At 43.9% G+C, this 14,307-nt stretch overlaps 1 protein-coding gene across 1 annotated transcript in view; it reads right to left on the reverse strand.

Moving 5' to 3' along the window:
• Positions 1 to 456: 456 nt before the first annotated feature.
• The window catches only part of LOC307221652 (phospholipase A2 inhibitor NAI-like), a 70,283-nt gene continuing 56,432 nt past the window's right edge, over positions 457 to 14,307 (reverse strand). Inside the window, exon 2 of the transcript XR_013841439.1 lies at positions 457 to 567. The gene's annotated coding sequence lies outside the window, so the exon portion shown is untranslated. The remainder of the gene's footprint in view (positions 568 to 14,307) is intronic.

The following is a 14,307-nucleotide window of genomic DNA, read 5'->3' on the forward strand; positions in this document are numbered from 1 at the left end:
TGCTGAACGGAAACTTGGGTTGGGGTATTGTTTGGCTTGTTTTGTTGCTATTACTGACTATTGTTTGGCTTCTTTTCTATCTTTATTTTTAGCTCTTCTTATCTATTAGGTGACTGTTGCTTCATTTGTTGTAGGTTCCTATATGCACACTTTATGCTCCTAGTATTTGTCTACTGATTACATGGCTGGACAACTGAATTGCAAAAATGGGAGAAGGGCAGATTCTGAAGGATGGCTTTGTTTTGCTCTGCCAGTTGAGTAAACGCACCTTTAAATATGAACTGACTTGAATTTCTTCCCTGCTCCTACAGGCAATGCAGAGGCTAGAATACTACTTTATGAAAAGTCACGTTCTGTGGCTTGTGGCTAAGATATGGCCTTAGAAAGTGAGTCTGGGGGTTTACGTTTTGGTGATCAAAGAGGATGAAGCTTCTTCTCACTTACACACTTTGCCAACTGCAAGGGCAGACATGCAGGACTGGTCACTGGAATCGTCACACTCCTCAGTGGTGGCATTTTTGCAATCTTTTCCTTCATTCCAACAAGACTCACATGTCAGAGATGCCACTGCAGACAGGGAAAAATGGGTTTAGAAAACTTTAGTAACTGTATAGGAAGAATAGGTCTGCATCAAGGTACATGAACACAACACTTTCTGCTACAAACTCTTGGCCAGCAAAGGCTACCGACTTCGATAGCTTCAAAAGCAGACTGCATAAATTCATGTTTACCATCCTCAATTGATATATTTTTTCTGCAACATTGGAGGCACTATTTGAATACTAGTTTCTGCAAACTAGTATATATTCCTTCTGTAGTTCTTAAACTCTGTGAATGGGGGTGGGCCTTGCATAGACCAGAGAATGATTGTCGAAGATAACTCCTGCAGTATGAGGGAGAGGACCAGTAGAGGTGTGGGGAAACCTTTAACCCTCCCGAAGTTGTTGTACTACAACTCCCATCAGCACCAGCAAACATGACAGACTCTGGTAAGCACATCTGGTACCCCTGGAACCTGACTCCACTCAGAGATTGGGGTCCTGTGTAACACCAGCAAACTAACAGATTGCATGGGGTAGGGGCAAGATAATTCCGCTCCGAAATATGAGAAGATTTGTGCCTATACATTGTATCCTACCCTATCATAAGTTTCTACAAATGTAAGCAACTTACTCTTTGCTTTAAATCAGGGATGGCCAAAGTCCATTTCAGGGGCCCACCGGTCGGTTTAATCTGGCCCCTGTGGCAGTTTATTTTCCTGGGATATAATCCTGAAAAAACCTCAACAACTTCTTCAGTCCTAAAAAATGCTCAACAATTTTGGTTGGCCCTTTGGTCGGCCCCCACAGCTTTTCTCTTCATCAAATCTGGCCCTCTTTGAAAAAAGTTTGGACACCACTGCTTTAAATTTAAGCTAGGTCTCTGATTTATTGAAAAGTGAACTACTGTCTCTTTTGCTCCCCCAATGTACTTTGGAATGCCACACCTCTGTATGCATTTGGTAAAATAAAGATTTAATATTGAGAACAAAGTTTCAGGAAGAAGGGGCAGAATTTGAGTGGACGATGAGGCAAGCAAACAGGAAAGAAGTTCAAGAAACATACTCTTTGTTGTAGATCAAACTTAGGATTCTGGTTTATCCAAGAGTGGGCGACTGCCCCCATTGCTCCCCCAATGGACTTGGGGATACTGCACCTCTCAGTGTGTATTTGGTTAAAAAAAACAAATATAAACTTTGGGAAGAAACTATCTATGATTGAGGATCCCTTGTAGCTTGACCATATGCTTTATTCTGCTCCCTTTCAAAGGAACCACAAGTCCTTGTTCCTTCCTTGTCCTGCTTTAATGGCTGACCCCCCACTTAGTTCCTTCCTGGAAACAGGATGAAGAGCACAGCAGCTGTGGTTCTGCTCACCTGGATTCAGAAGTGTCAAGAGGAGGCAGGAGATCAGGAGTGTCTTCATCATTCTAGAGAGCTGAAGAGACACGAAGGAGTTTGAGAACAGCACTGGGCCAAGCAAGGAACTCATGCACGAAGAGGCTTAATTTGAGGGATTTATAGAAGATTGCAAGAATCACTTTGACAGCACCCAGGAACAATGGGTTCAGTACAGTGTCACAAATTTTTAGGATTCTAATCACGCTATGCCATAATGTAAAGCACAATGTTGAAAACCAATTGAATCTCTCCCCCCTTCCCAGAAATCCAAGGACATGTCCTTCCTAATCTGTTCCATCCTCAATTTATCAACCCTGGATGTGAGGAAACGAGTCCCATCAGGTTACAGCACTGAAATTGGATTAGGTTTCTGGAAGCCAAGGCAGTTTCCCTGACAGTATGAACTTTTTTGAAAGTGGGACAAATGTCTGTCCACCGTTTCCCTTGTGATACAGTCATAAAATGCACACTGACCCGGATCCCCTCACTCAAATGCAGTTGCATTTGGGGTAAATCAATCTCTCCCCCCTTCCCAGAGCTCCAAGGATATTTCCCCTCTTTAACCTGTGGCACCCACAATTTCACCACCCAGGAAGTGAAGCCCCATCAGGCGACACCAGAATTCAAAGCTCAGCAGTGAAATTGGATTAGATTTCCAGAGGTCCAGGCAATTTTGCCAGATTTCTCTGATAGTCAGAATCATGAATTTATTTATTTTTGGTAAGTGGAGGCAAGTGTCTGTCCAGTTTCCTTTGTTGTACAGTAATAAAATGCACAGTTACTCATGATCTTGATTTCCTCTGTCCCATTAAATGCACTTGTTTGGGGTACAGAATTGGTCAACTTGCTCTTTAAAATAAGTTGGTTAGAGTTAAGAGAATCCCATGGACTGCAAAAAGATCAAACCTATCCATTCTGAAGAAATCAGCCCTGAGTTCTCACTGGAAGGACAGATCGTGAAGCTGAGGCTCCAATACTCTGGCCACCTCACGAGAAGAGAAGACTCCCTGGAAAAGACCCTGATGCTGGGAAAGGTTGAGGGCACAAGGAGAAGGGTACGACAGATGACGAGATGGTTGGACAGTGTTCTCAAAGCTATTAACATGAATTTGAACAAACTGTGGGAGGCAGTGGATGACAGGAGTGCCTGGGGTGCTCTGGTCCAGGGGGTCACGAAGAGTCGGACACGACTAAACAACAACAGAGTTAAGGGGGGGGGGATTGCAGGACTGTGTCCAGAGGAGATTGCAGATTTAAGGGACTATCTTTTACTGGGGTTGGATATACACTAGCACAGCTCCACGTCCTTTGCTTTTGTTTCACTTGTGATGCTGATGAAAGTCAAAGACAGTGTGAATGATGTGGATTTGGCATTTGGACAATGCGAGAGGGGGAGTGGCAGCATCACAGATGTATATATTGGTGTAATATATAATGTTGCTATATAATTTACTGTCAGCTTAGATTCTTCACATTGTTTCTTCTAAGAGGAATGGGACTCCCAGATGTTGATAATCACAATGAAGAGGGTGGGGAGAGTGACATTGGACTCATGTCATCTCCCTTCACCATCTTCTTCTTCATTTTATAAGAGTTAATTATTATAAGATGATGTATCAATGTTATTCAACTCTAAAGAGCTTAGATCGAATATATAAGAATGTACCAAAAAAATGTTGGAAATGTAAGAATTGCAAGGGGTCACTCTCTCACATGTGGTAGACCTGTAGGAAGGCTAAGGTCTTTTGGGGCATGATATATAATGGGGAGGGGGGGAATCAAACTGACTTTTCCAAGAGTCCACAACCCTTCTGGCAGGTGATATTGGTCAGCAAAATTCCAAACTCTGTTTATATATGCAGCTGTATTCATGTATGCAGGTACAGTGGCAAAGGATCTTTATGCTCAGAAGTGGAAAGTTGTGAGAATAACAACAAAAGAAGAATGAATGGTGAAAGCCTTAGAATTATATTTTAATATTCTGCTGGAAGCCACCCAGAGTGGCTGGGGAAACCCAGCCAAATGGATGGGGTATAAATAATATATTTATTATTAAATTATTATTATTATTATATGCAGAGATGGCAAAGGTAAAGCAGGAGAGACTGCTAAAACGGAGGCCCTCCCAGCTGCATTGGATCTGAGGGGCAAGCAGAGGGCAAGGCCTCCCTGGGAGGCATGGAGTCTAGATTTCCCTTCTCCCCCAAAAATCTTTTATGTTTGTGTCTAATCTTGCCACTTTCAGAAAATTATTTATTGGTGCATTCTTTTCTTTTTGTAAATGTACCAAACATGAAGTAAAATAAAACTGGGATTATGGGGTATTCTCAGGTCAGTGGAGGATGTACGTGCTGTGTCCTGTTCGTGATGTGGCTGAGGAACTTGCCATTCTTCTGACAGAGAATGCTGCGTGGGGGCATGGGGTGGGGGACAAAAATGGTGTGTGTGTTAGTTGTGTGGAGTGAGAAATGTCCATGTTTTCATCTGAGGAATGTTGGAGGGTATGCAGTGGCTCTTGAACATCAATATGAAGCTGTTGGGAAGAGTCAATTGGAGTTTGGGAGAGAAACTCTGGATTGGTGCTTGGATGCCATGGTGCATGACAGCCAACAAACTGAGCTTGAACCATGAAAAATGGGAAGCCTTATGAATGAGTGATTTCTGTATCTTGAAGATAGGTCTATTGCTTGGCAGCCTGGACACAGGGGTTCATGCACTGGTAACTTCAAGACTTGATTATGCCAGCATGCCTTGGGGCTGTCTTTGTATCAGGTCCAGAAGCTGCAGCTATTGCAGAACACAACAGCCAAGGTGCTCATAGCAGCAGGCTACTGGCTACGTGTCACTCTATTGCTGAGACAGTGACACTGGTTGCCAATTTGCTGCCAGGTCACATTCAAGGTGCTTATGTTTATTTCCACTGATTCCTGAGCAATGTGAGCCAAAAGTGCCTTGAGGAATGCACAAACCCTTATGCTACACCTCAAGCAGTGAGATCCTTTGATTGGGGGCAATTCTTGTAGCTCCCTACATATCTGAGGTTTAGTCAGCTTTCAATTCACAGGAAGCCTTTAGTGCAACAGGACAGAGAAAAGCTGTTATTCCTTTCTCACAATACTAGAATTTGTAGGCAGCCAATGACAGTGAATGTTGGAAGATTCGAGAAAGATGGAAGAAAGTACAGTGGTACCTCTGCTTACGAACGGGATTTGTACCAGAGGCCTGGCCGTATCCTGAAATCTTCGTAACCGGAGGCGCCTGTTCTGCACATGTGTGCGGCGCTGTGGAGCACTTCTGCGCATGCACAAGGTGCGCAGAACGCTTCTGCATGTGCATGAACGGCAACCCTACTTCCAGGTTTGCTGCGTTCACAACCCAAAAGTTACATTACCCGAAGGTAACACAACCCGAGCGGCTGCTGTACTGTTTGAAATAGCACATAGTTAAACTCTGGAATTTGCTCTCAGGAAGTAAAGATGGGCAGCAACATGGATGTGTTTGATTGAGGATTAGAAGAAAATAATGGAGGATAAGGCTAACAATGGCTACTAACCAAGTTGGCCATGTTCTTCCTCAAGTGTTGGAGAGAGTATTCCTGTGAATGCCAGTTGGTGGGAATCACAAGCGGGGGGACGGGATGGGGACAACTGGTGTTGCTGTCCAGTCCTGCTTTGAGGCTTTGCACAGGCATCTTGCTGGCCATTGCGACAACAGGGTTCTGGAACAGCTGGCCTGGTTCAGCAGGCGGATGCAAGCAGTGCCAGTTGAAGCTTGTGGGAAATCTAACATTAGCCAAAAACTTGATTGCCTCAAAGTGGTGCTCACCCAATGTACCTGCTGAAGACGAGGGGATTCACAATGTACCTGCTGAAGAAACATGGTTTCACAATTTCTTTCTAAAATCACCAAGCTGTTCATTTGGCTGAGTAAGGGAAGAAAAAGGAGAGAGAAAATTGGGAAACTATGGAGGCCTTGAGTAATCTATACCAGGAGTGGGGAACCGCTGACCTGGGGGCCAAATGCAGCCACTGCATTCCCCTCCACAGGGCCTAGGGGACTGGGGTGCAGGTAGTACAGTGGTACCTCGGGTTAAGAACTTAATTCGTTCTGGAGGTCTGTTCTTAACCTGAAACTGTTCTTAACCTGAAGCACCACTTTAACTAATGGGGCCTCCAGCTGCTGCTGTGCCACCGCTGCACGATTTCTGTTCTCATCCTGAAGCAAAGTTCTTAAACCAAGGTACTATTTCTGGGTTAGGTTAAAATTGGACATGGAAGTCTGACCTTGGATTTCATCCCTGCAAAACATATCTCCCATCCCCAAGCACTATTATTTCCCCCAACATATGTTGCATTTAGATAAATGATACAACACACATTACTTGCCATATATATTTATTTTGAACATGAAAGTCAAATACAGCCTGTCCTTGAGGAGGAGCTTCTAGACTTCTGGAAAGAAAGCCTGGGAGTCCTCAGGCTGAGACCACCCCTGCTTCAACCACTAGGCCACCAATTTCATTAATGGTGGGTTTTTCTGGGTGGTGGTGGTTTGCCTTCCCTCAGCTACAGCTCATTGGCATTGTTGTCCATTGCTTTGGTGCACTCTGCTTCAGTGATCTCAATTCCTAAGATATAAAAACCAGCGTCCCTTAACCCCTTAATGTAGTCACACGTATTACTTGTTGCACAGCCTCGGATAGCCGCCATCAGGTGGGTTTTCCCTGTTGGAAAACAACAACAACATGTTTTTTTAATCCAAAACCTCTCCCTCAGACAGAAGGGTGGGCAACCTTTTTTCTGAAAAAGAGCCGTTTTCCGTTCTGGGTGAAAATGGAAAAGCACTTCAACCTTTGCTTTTTATGCACGGGACAATTGGAAGTGGAGGAGGGATCCCGAGATTTCCAAAGCTATATGACTCTCTCTAGGAGCACTAAAGGCTCTTCAAACTCCTCCTGTAGCTCTTCTGCAGCCTCCTCCATTTCCTGGTCCCCTCCTCCTAACTCCTCCAAGAGCAGCCTCATGGGTGGCACAGAACCCTGGAAATCATTAGCCCCTTCCCCTGTATCCTCCTCCTCCTCCGCCCACCTCCCTGCCCACACATCCCTCCTCCTTGGGCTCCTGCCCATCCCTGACACTCGGTGAGGGCATCGTGGGTCTCCTAATAATTTTCAGCACCCTTCATAAGCTAAGTATCCCAGCATTTGGGGGGAAGCCATGAATGTTCAAAGTGGCATGATACTGCTTTAAATACATAGTGCAGATGGGCCTTAGCCATTACACAAGACTCACTGGATTGGCAGTCATCCACATAGTAGATGTAAGCGGCAGAGTAGAAGCACTGATCCTCCTCATTTATGCAGTCGACGGTATTCTCAGCCACGCAATCAAGTGACGAGAGGGAGATGCAACTTGGGCACTTCAGTCCATTGGGCTCCCTCTTCTCACGCGTAGGCACTGTAAAACAATCACCACCCCAACGTTGCTGTTAGTCAGGGTCCACTCAATGTATTTCGTCTGCAGATGCAAACCACATCTGGCTGTATGTGAGGGGTAGGAGTTGTGCTGCCCCGTCAAAAAGGGATGTGTACCAGTTCCCAGCACTTCTCCAAGAAAAGTGCTTCAGCCATGCTTCATACATTCAGGGCTACATTAATGCATGGTGCAAGAGATTTCTGACTGGGGCCACATTCACAGCATACATTTCAAGCACAGGGATACTGTTTTAAGCAATTGGGCTTAGCACTGAGCACCATTGGGGGGCATTCTGAGCGACAAAATGGTAGCTACAGATACACACAAACTGGTGACAAAATTTTACAAAATGGCCCTCTTTCTTAGAGAGGGGAAGAAAAATAAAACTCCCAACAGTTTTCTGATTTTTTTAAAAAAACCTATTCTGGGAAAAGATGGGCTTAATTCTAGATAAAATTATAATTTCACCTAACAAAGAATGCTAACTAATAAGAGCTACTATGTGGGGATTGATTGCTAAATGGTAGCTCTGTGAGGGGGATAGGGGTTTTCCTATCAACTCTCAGTGAGGCATCTAATCATAGCCTGCATTTTTATTGAGGCTTGATCAGGGCCTGTATTTTAAAATGAGCTTAAAGATCTTCAAATGTTTCATGCCAGGCAGAAGAGCAGCTGCCTAAGAACCTTGGCAATGTTTTTCCTCCTAGACAAGGGGGCCCCCTGATTTATAGCAGAAAACAATTCTCAAAGTCAAAGGGAATTACAGGCTGACAGCCAAGGTTACACTGACCCTACATATTACAGAAGATAAAAAAAGAGATAAACATAATTAAGAGTGGGTAAATAGTAAAATAAAACCATGTGCCTCCCATTAAACTTGAGCCATATTTTCCTAAGGTTCAAAGGTCAAGAGCAATGGAAAAGCATCTAGCTGGCAGAAAGGAAGAGAGTATTTTGGGAAGTCTTTTTCTAAAGTTGTTTCTTTCTTAAACTGAGATCCTTTTAAGATTTCTTTTCCTTTTAAAAGGTTATTTATGTTATGTATTAAATATATTGGCTTAAATGTAATTATGCAAAGGAATTAGAAGCTAAGAAATGTTAAATCCTTATGCTAGATTCTTATTTCATATAATTGGAAGAGATCACAGGGGCCATCAGCCACCAGCCTAACCCCCCCTGCCAAGCAGGAAACATCATTAGAACATACATATGGTTGTCAAGCTTTTGTTTAGAGACCTCCAAAGGAAGGAGATCTTTTAATGATGATCCTTGACATCTGTTTAAGATAAAAATTTAAGATTAACCATCTGTTTTGGAGGGCAATAGGGCGAGGTGAGCTGGTAATTAAGGTTCCTTGTTGAGACACATGTAAGATATATTACTACTTATTTGTCATTTATAGATAGAAGAATATATATCTTTTTGTTTCCCATAAAAGGACAAGAGGAAATGGGTGTATCTTTTGTGATTGGTTCTAGCAAACAGCCAATAGGAATTTCAACCAGGCTGATTGGACAGAGGCAGCCACAGGAGGAGCAAGGGGGCTGGATTAAGGAAATATAAGTGCTGGCCAGAATGGCAGGAGGCCAGGCCAGAGCTTGGTAACCATATACCACTGTGCCTCATATTTATTTGTCTGACAAATAAATTATTATTTTAATTTCTCTATTGCTGCGTTGAATATTTCATTCCAGCTAAGCGTTAACCACAAGCAGGGTGCTACATCAGCACCCTTAATAATCTACCGCTCTCAGAATTCCTTGTCCTAATGTTGTTGTAGTGTTTACAATAAAAAGCATACACCAGGGTGTTGGGAATGCTAAGGCGACCACAAAATGGTGCCTCCTCCCACCAAGGAAGGAGGGGTGAGTGAAGGTCTACATTAGGAACAAGGGGATGTGAACATCTACATCAGGAACAAGGGTGGGAGGAGACCAGAGGTCAAATCTGTACTTGAGCCATGACACTTTCTGGGTGACCTGGGGCCAGACACTGCACCTTAGTCTGACTTATTTTACACGGGTGTTTGAGGCTAAAATGGAGAGCATGAGGGCTCTTTGGAGGAAGGAATAGGGTTGTAAATATCAGAAGCTGCTGCAGGAGAGGGATTGTGACATGCCAGGGGTGTTTCTAGGAATGAGGTAAAACTGTGAAGCTCCCTTATAATTTTTGCTAATGGATGATGCATGTTGTTCAAGTAATCTTGTTATTTAAACATGGTTTTTGGTTTTGTTCTCTCAGCAATTTTTCCCCCTTTTACAATGCTATGTTATTAAATAATGTAGATATCCTGTTAGAATGCACTCTATTTTTGGCAAAGGCAGGACCCCAGATTCCTGATATTTATGCAACAGCCTGGCTAATCCAGAGGTATCATAGTGCCTTACCAGTTTGCACTGCCTGGTGTGCTCTTATTGCTATCTTGCTGTGCACCTGAGGAGGCCTCACTATTCAATTCATGGTAGCTCACTAAGCCAGGCTCCAGCCCAGCATAGCTTCCAGCTTTGGGGTTCTTGGTTCAAATCCTAACCCCAGCTTCTGTCTCTAGTTTGAAAAGGATGGTGATACAGGCCTGTGTCTGTACCTGGTGCACATCATCCTTCTCTGCAGTGGATCCTTGTCTGTGGAATGTCTCCTTTAGGCACCAGGCAAAAACGTTCCTTTTTAACCTTCGGTTCATCTGCTTGACATCCTATATACTTTTAAAATGTGGCTCTTTTCTGGCGTGTGTTATTGGTTATTTTAAAATTCTGATTATATATATATTGTGATCTTTTCTGTAAACCACCCTGAGACCTTTGGGTATAGGGTTGTGTATAATTCAACATCATCATAAACAACTTCTCTCCACTAAATAGCAGAGTCAGGTTATACTTCCAAAATGGACAATATATTATCTGAAGAAGTGTGCATGCACACAAAAGCTCATACCAATAACAAACTTAGCTGGTCTCTAAAGTGCTACTGGAAGGAATTTTTAAATTTTGTTTCAACTCCGGCAGACCAACATGGCTACCCTACCTGTAACTAAGAAACTTCTGTTTGACATAATATTTGATCTTTCCTAATATTCAATGCTTACTTTCCCTTTACACGCACATCATTATGTGCTACAAGCAAAAAAAAAAATACCCCACTAAATAGATCCACATTTCATTTTTCTCGATTCATCTGAGTCTTCTTTGGTTGACCCTCTTTTCTCTCAAAAAGACAAAACCATTTTAAATGCAGTTGGGAACTGTTCTGCCAGATTCAGGGCTATTTGTAAAATCGAGAAACAAATGCCTGACAAACGCCTGCCAAAAACTTGTTTGTCTTTCTTTGACTTCTCATTACTTGAGGTTTGGGAGACAATCTTTCCTGATGATGATACTTACTTTTGGGAGGTTCAAATCTGTCGCACAAATCTGACTCGTAGCATAAGATGTTGCTGTGGGCGTACAAAGATGATGATATGGAGACACTGGAATAGCCTCCATTGCAAATGTCTGCATTCATGCAGAACTTGACCACAAATGGTGTCTTCAGACCAACTATAAAAGAAAGAGTTGGAAGGAAATAATTAGACCTGGAGACAAGGCCAGCCCTCCCACGAGGAAAGGTGAGATGATTGCCTGCTGAGCAGCAGTGGAGCTACCTCCTTGGGAGTCTGGGCGATCTGCCTAGTGGGCGGCAGGGTGGCAATCTGCTCAGGGGAGCTGCGGGGCAATCTGCCCAGGCGTGGAGCCTGCAGGCACCCAAGCCACCGTATCACTTCCAGGAGAGATGTGTGGCTCAGGCACTCTGCAGGCCAGGCCCCGCAATAAGTGCCCCCCCCCGCGGTGTGCCATTTTCTCACCCCCCTCAGGCTGCTATTGCCTTTGCAGCTGTGGTGTGCAAGAGCTTCCTTCTCGGCAGCCCCCTCCCCCAATTCCACCTCTGCAGTGGCCTCTTGGCAATTAGGAGGTGCTGCTGGTCTCCTCCCAGCTTTGTTGTCCACTTAATGCCAGTGTAGATTCCCACCCCCACCCCCTTGTTCCTGATGTAAATCTTCAGTCACCCTTCTTCCCACAGATGGGCAGCATTTCAAGGTTCGCCTCAGGTGTCAAAATGGCTTGGGCTGGCCCTGCCTGCAGTGGAAAGACAGACCTCCAGTTTTATCTATTTGTTGAATGTGAGGCAGGGATGGAGAACTTTTGACCCTCCAGAAGTTTCTACCTTCCCTCCCATCATTGAATAGGATCAGTTCAGGAGGCTTAATGGGAAGCAATTCATCAATGCAATAAGCTTTATGGCAGCACAGGAAAGTGGTCTGATGAGAGACTGTGGTGGAGCTTACAAAGGGAGCATGTTAGATTGGGGAAAATTGTCAGTTTCAGTTTCCTGAGTTCTTGTTTTAAGTTCACGTCTCCACATTTTCACATCAGTTTCCTATATTTTTAAAGTCTTCATGAAAATTCACCAATATTTTAATGTGACCCACCCCCTTTAGGCCCTATCTTCAGGGTGATACTGCTTTAAGCAGTTTGTTGACCATCTTGGTTGTGACTCCGGGCATAGCTGCTCGCTGCCTTGCAGGCCTTTTTTCACTTGGCCTGGGAGGTGGGACCCTGACTGACTGACTCCAACTACAAAAGCTGAGGCTGCTGAACAAACTCTTGAGTTTGTTTTCTGTATTGCTTGTTTTTTGTTGTTGCTGTAACTGATACTAATTGGTATTCTATATTTTTAGCTCTTATGATTTATTTGGAAATTGTTCAGTTTTCTTGCATACTTTTTGATGTGTTTTATTGTTTATGACTACTTCTCTTATGTAGAGCCGTAGCCAGGTGATCTTGTGCCCCTGGCAGGACCATCCAGATTGTGCCCCCTAGCCATGGACAAATTGCTCCCCCTAGCCACAGACAGGGTCCCCACATATCATATAAAGACCTTCTATTTAAAACCTTTTCTTATGAGGCAATAATCAATATTTTTATTTATAGACATATTTATTTTTAGCCCATTTTGTGCCCCCCCTCCCAGCACCCCTGGCTGGGGCCTTCCTCATCACCCCCTAGCTACTGCCCTGCTCTTATGCTTGTAGTCATGGAAATCCTTTCCTGTTGTAAGCCGCCTTGATGTTAAGGGCGTGTAACACTATTTCTATTGAAGAGTGACAGTTCCCAGTGAAAAATGATTGACTCTTAAGCCACTCTGAGAATATAGCTCTGTGAGGGGAATAGGGGGTCTAAGGACTCTTAACAGGCTATAGTTCCCAGGATTCTTTGAGGAAAGCCATGACTGTTCACAGTAGTGTGGCACTGCTTTAAATTTGGAGCGCAGGTAGGGTCTTATATGCACACCTTGCCTTAGTATGTGCATTTTTGGACTTGTTACATGGCTGGACAACTAGAATTGCAAAAATGGGAGAAGTGCAAATGTTGAAGGAGGGCTTTGATTTGCTTTGCATATTGTTTTGGAAAGTGCCCATTAGGTAAACTCACCTTTAAATATGAACTGACTTAAATTTCCCTCTGGTTCCTACATCCAGTGCAGGATCTAAAACACTGCTTTGTGAAAAAGCCATATCCCATGGTTTGTAGCTAAAATATGGCTTTAGAACATGACCCTGTTGGTTTATGTTTTGGTGGTCAAAAAGTTTAAAGTTCTTCTCACTTACATATACTGCTTTCTCCAAGTGCTGACATGCAGGACTGGTTACTGAACGAGTCACACAGCATATCTGTGGGGTTTTCGCAATGATCTCCTCGATTCCAACAAGTGTCACATAACAGAGATGCCACTGCAGACAGGGGGAGGAATAGGTCTCTATAAAGGTACATTAACATGACAGTTCCTCCTATGATGTCCACCTCATAACAGGCAGGGAGTGCCACCAACATGAATGGCTTCAACAAGGGCTTAATGGGGGACAATGAGTATGTTCCTGGCTACTGTCCTCAGTGGAAATATTTTCTCTTAAACAGTGGAGGCACTATGCTTCTAAATACCAGTTTCTGGAAACTACAGAATGTGAATGGGGGCGGGCCTTGGACACACCAGAGAATGGTTGTCCCAGGTGGCTCCTGCAGGCTGTGGGAGAGGATCTGTAGGGCAGGGGTGGGGAAATATTTGACCCTCCTGAAGTTGCTGCAGTACAGCTCCCATCAGCTACAGCAAGCATGACAGACTCTGGTACCCCACCTCTCTGTACGCATTTCGTTAAATAAAAATAAATATAAATATTGGGAACAAGCAATCTATGAATGAGGATCCTATGTTGTTTGGCCTTGTGCTTTATTCCTCTCCCTTTCAAAGGAACCACAAGTCCTGGTTCCTTCCTTGTCCTGCTTTAATGGCTGATCCCCCGCTTAGTTCCTTCCTGGAAACATGATGAACAGCACAGCAGCTGTAGTTCTGCTCACCTGGAGGAAGCAGGGCCAAGAGGAGGCAGGAGATCAGGAGTGTCTTCATCATTCTAGAGAGCTGAAGAGCCAGGAAAGAGTTCGAGAACAGCACTGGGCCAAGCAAGGAACTGATGCATGAAGAGGCTTAGTTGGAGGAATTTATAGAAGATTGCAAGGAGCACTTTGCCAGCACCAGGAACAATGGATTCAGGACAAATTGCTAGAATTCTAATTATGCTATAGCATAATATAAAGCACGTGTAGAAAACAAATTAAATATCTTCCCCCTTCCAATAACTCCAAGGACACGTCTCTCTGCCAGCCTCAAATTCACCTCCCTGGATATGGGAAAACAAGTCCCATCAGGTTACACTAAAATTCAAAGCTCAGCAGTGAAACTGGATTAGATCTCCAGAAGTCCAGGCAATTTTGCCAGATTTCTCTGATAGTCAGAATCACGAATTTATTTATTTTTGGTAAGGGGAGACAAGTGTCTGTCCAGTTTCCTTTGTTGTACAGTAATAAA

Source organism: Podarcis cretensis (assembly GCF_951804945.1).
Source record: "Podarcis cretensis genome assembly, chromosome: 8".
NCBI classification, from domain to species: domain Eukaryota; kingdom Metazoa; phylum Chordata; class Lepidosauria; order Squamata; family Lacertidae; genus Podarcis; species Podarcis cretensis.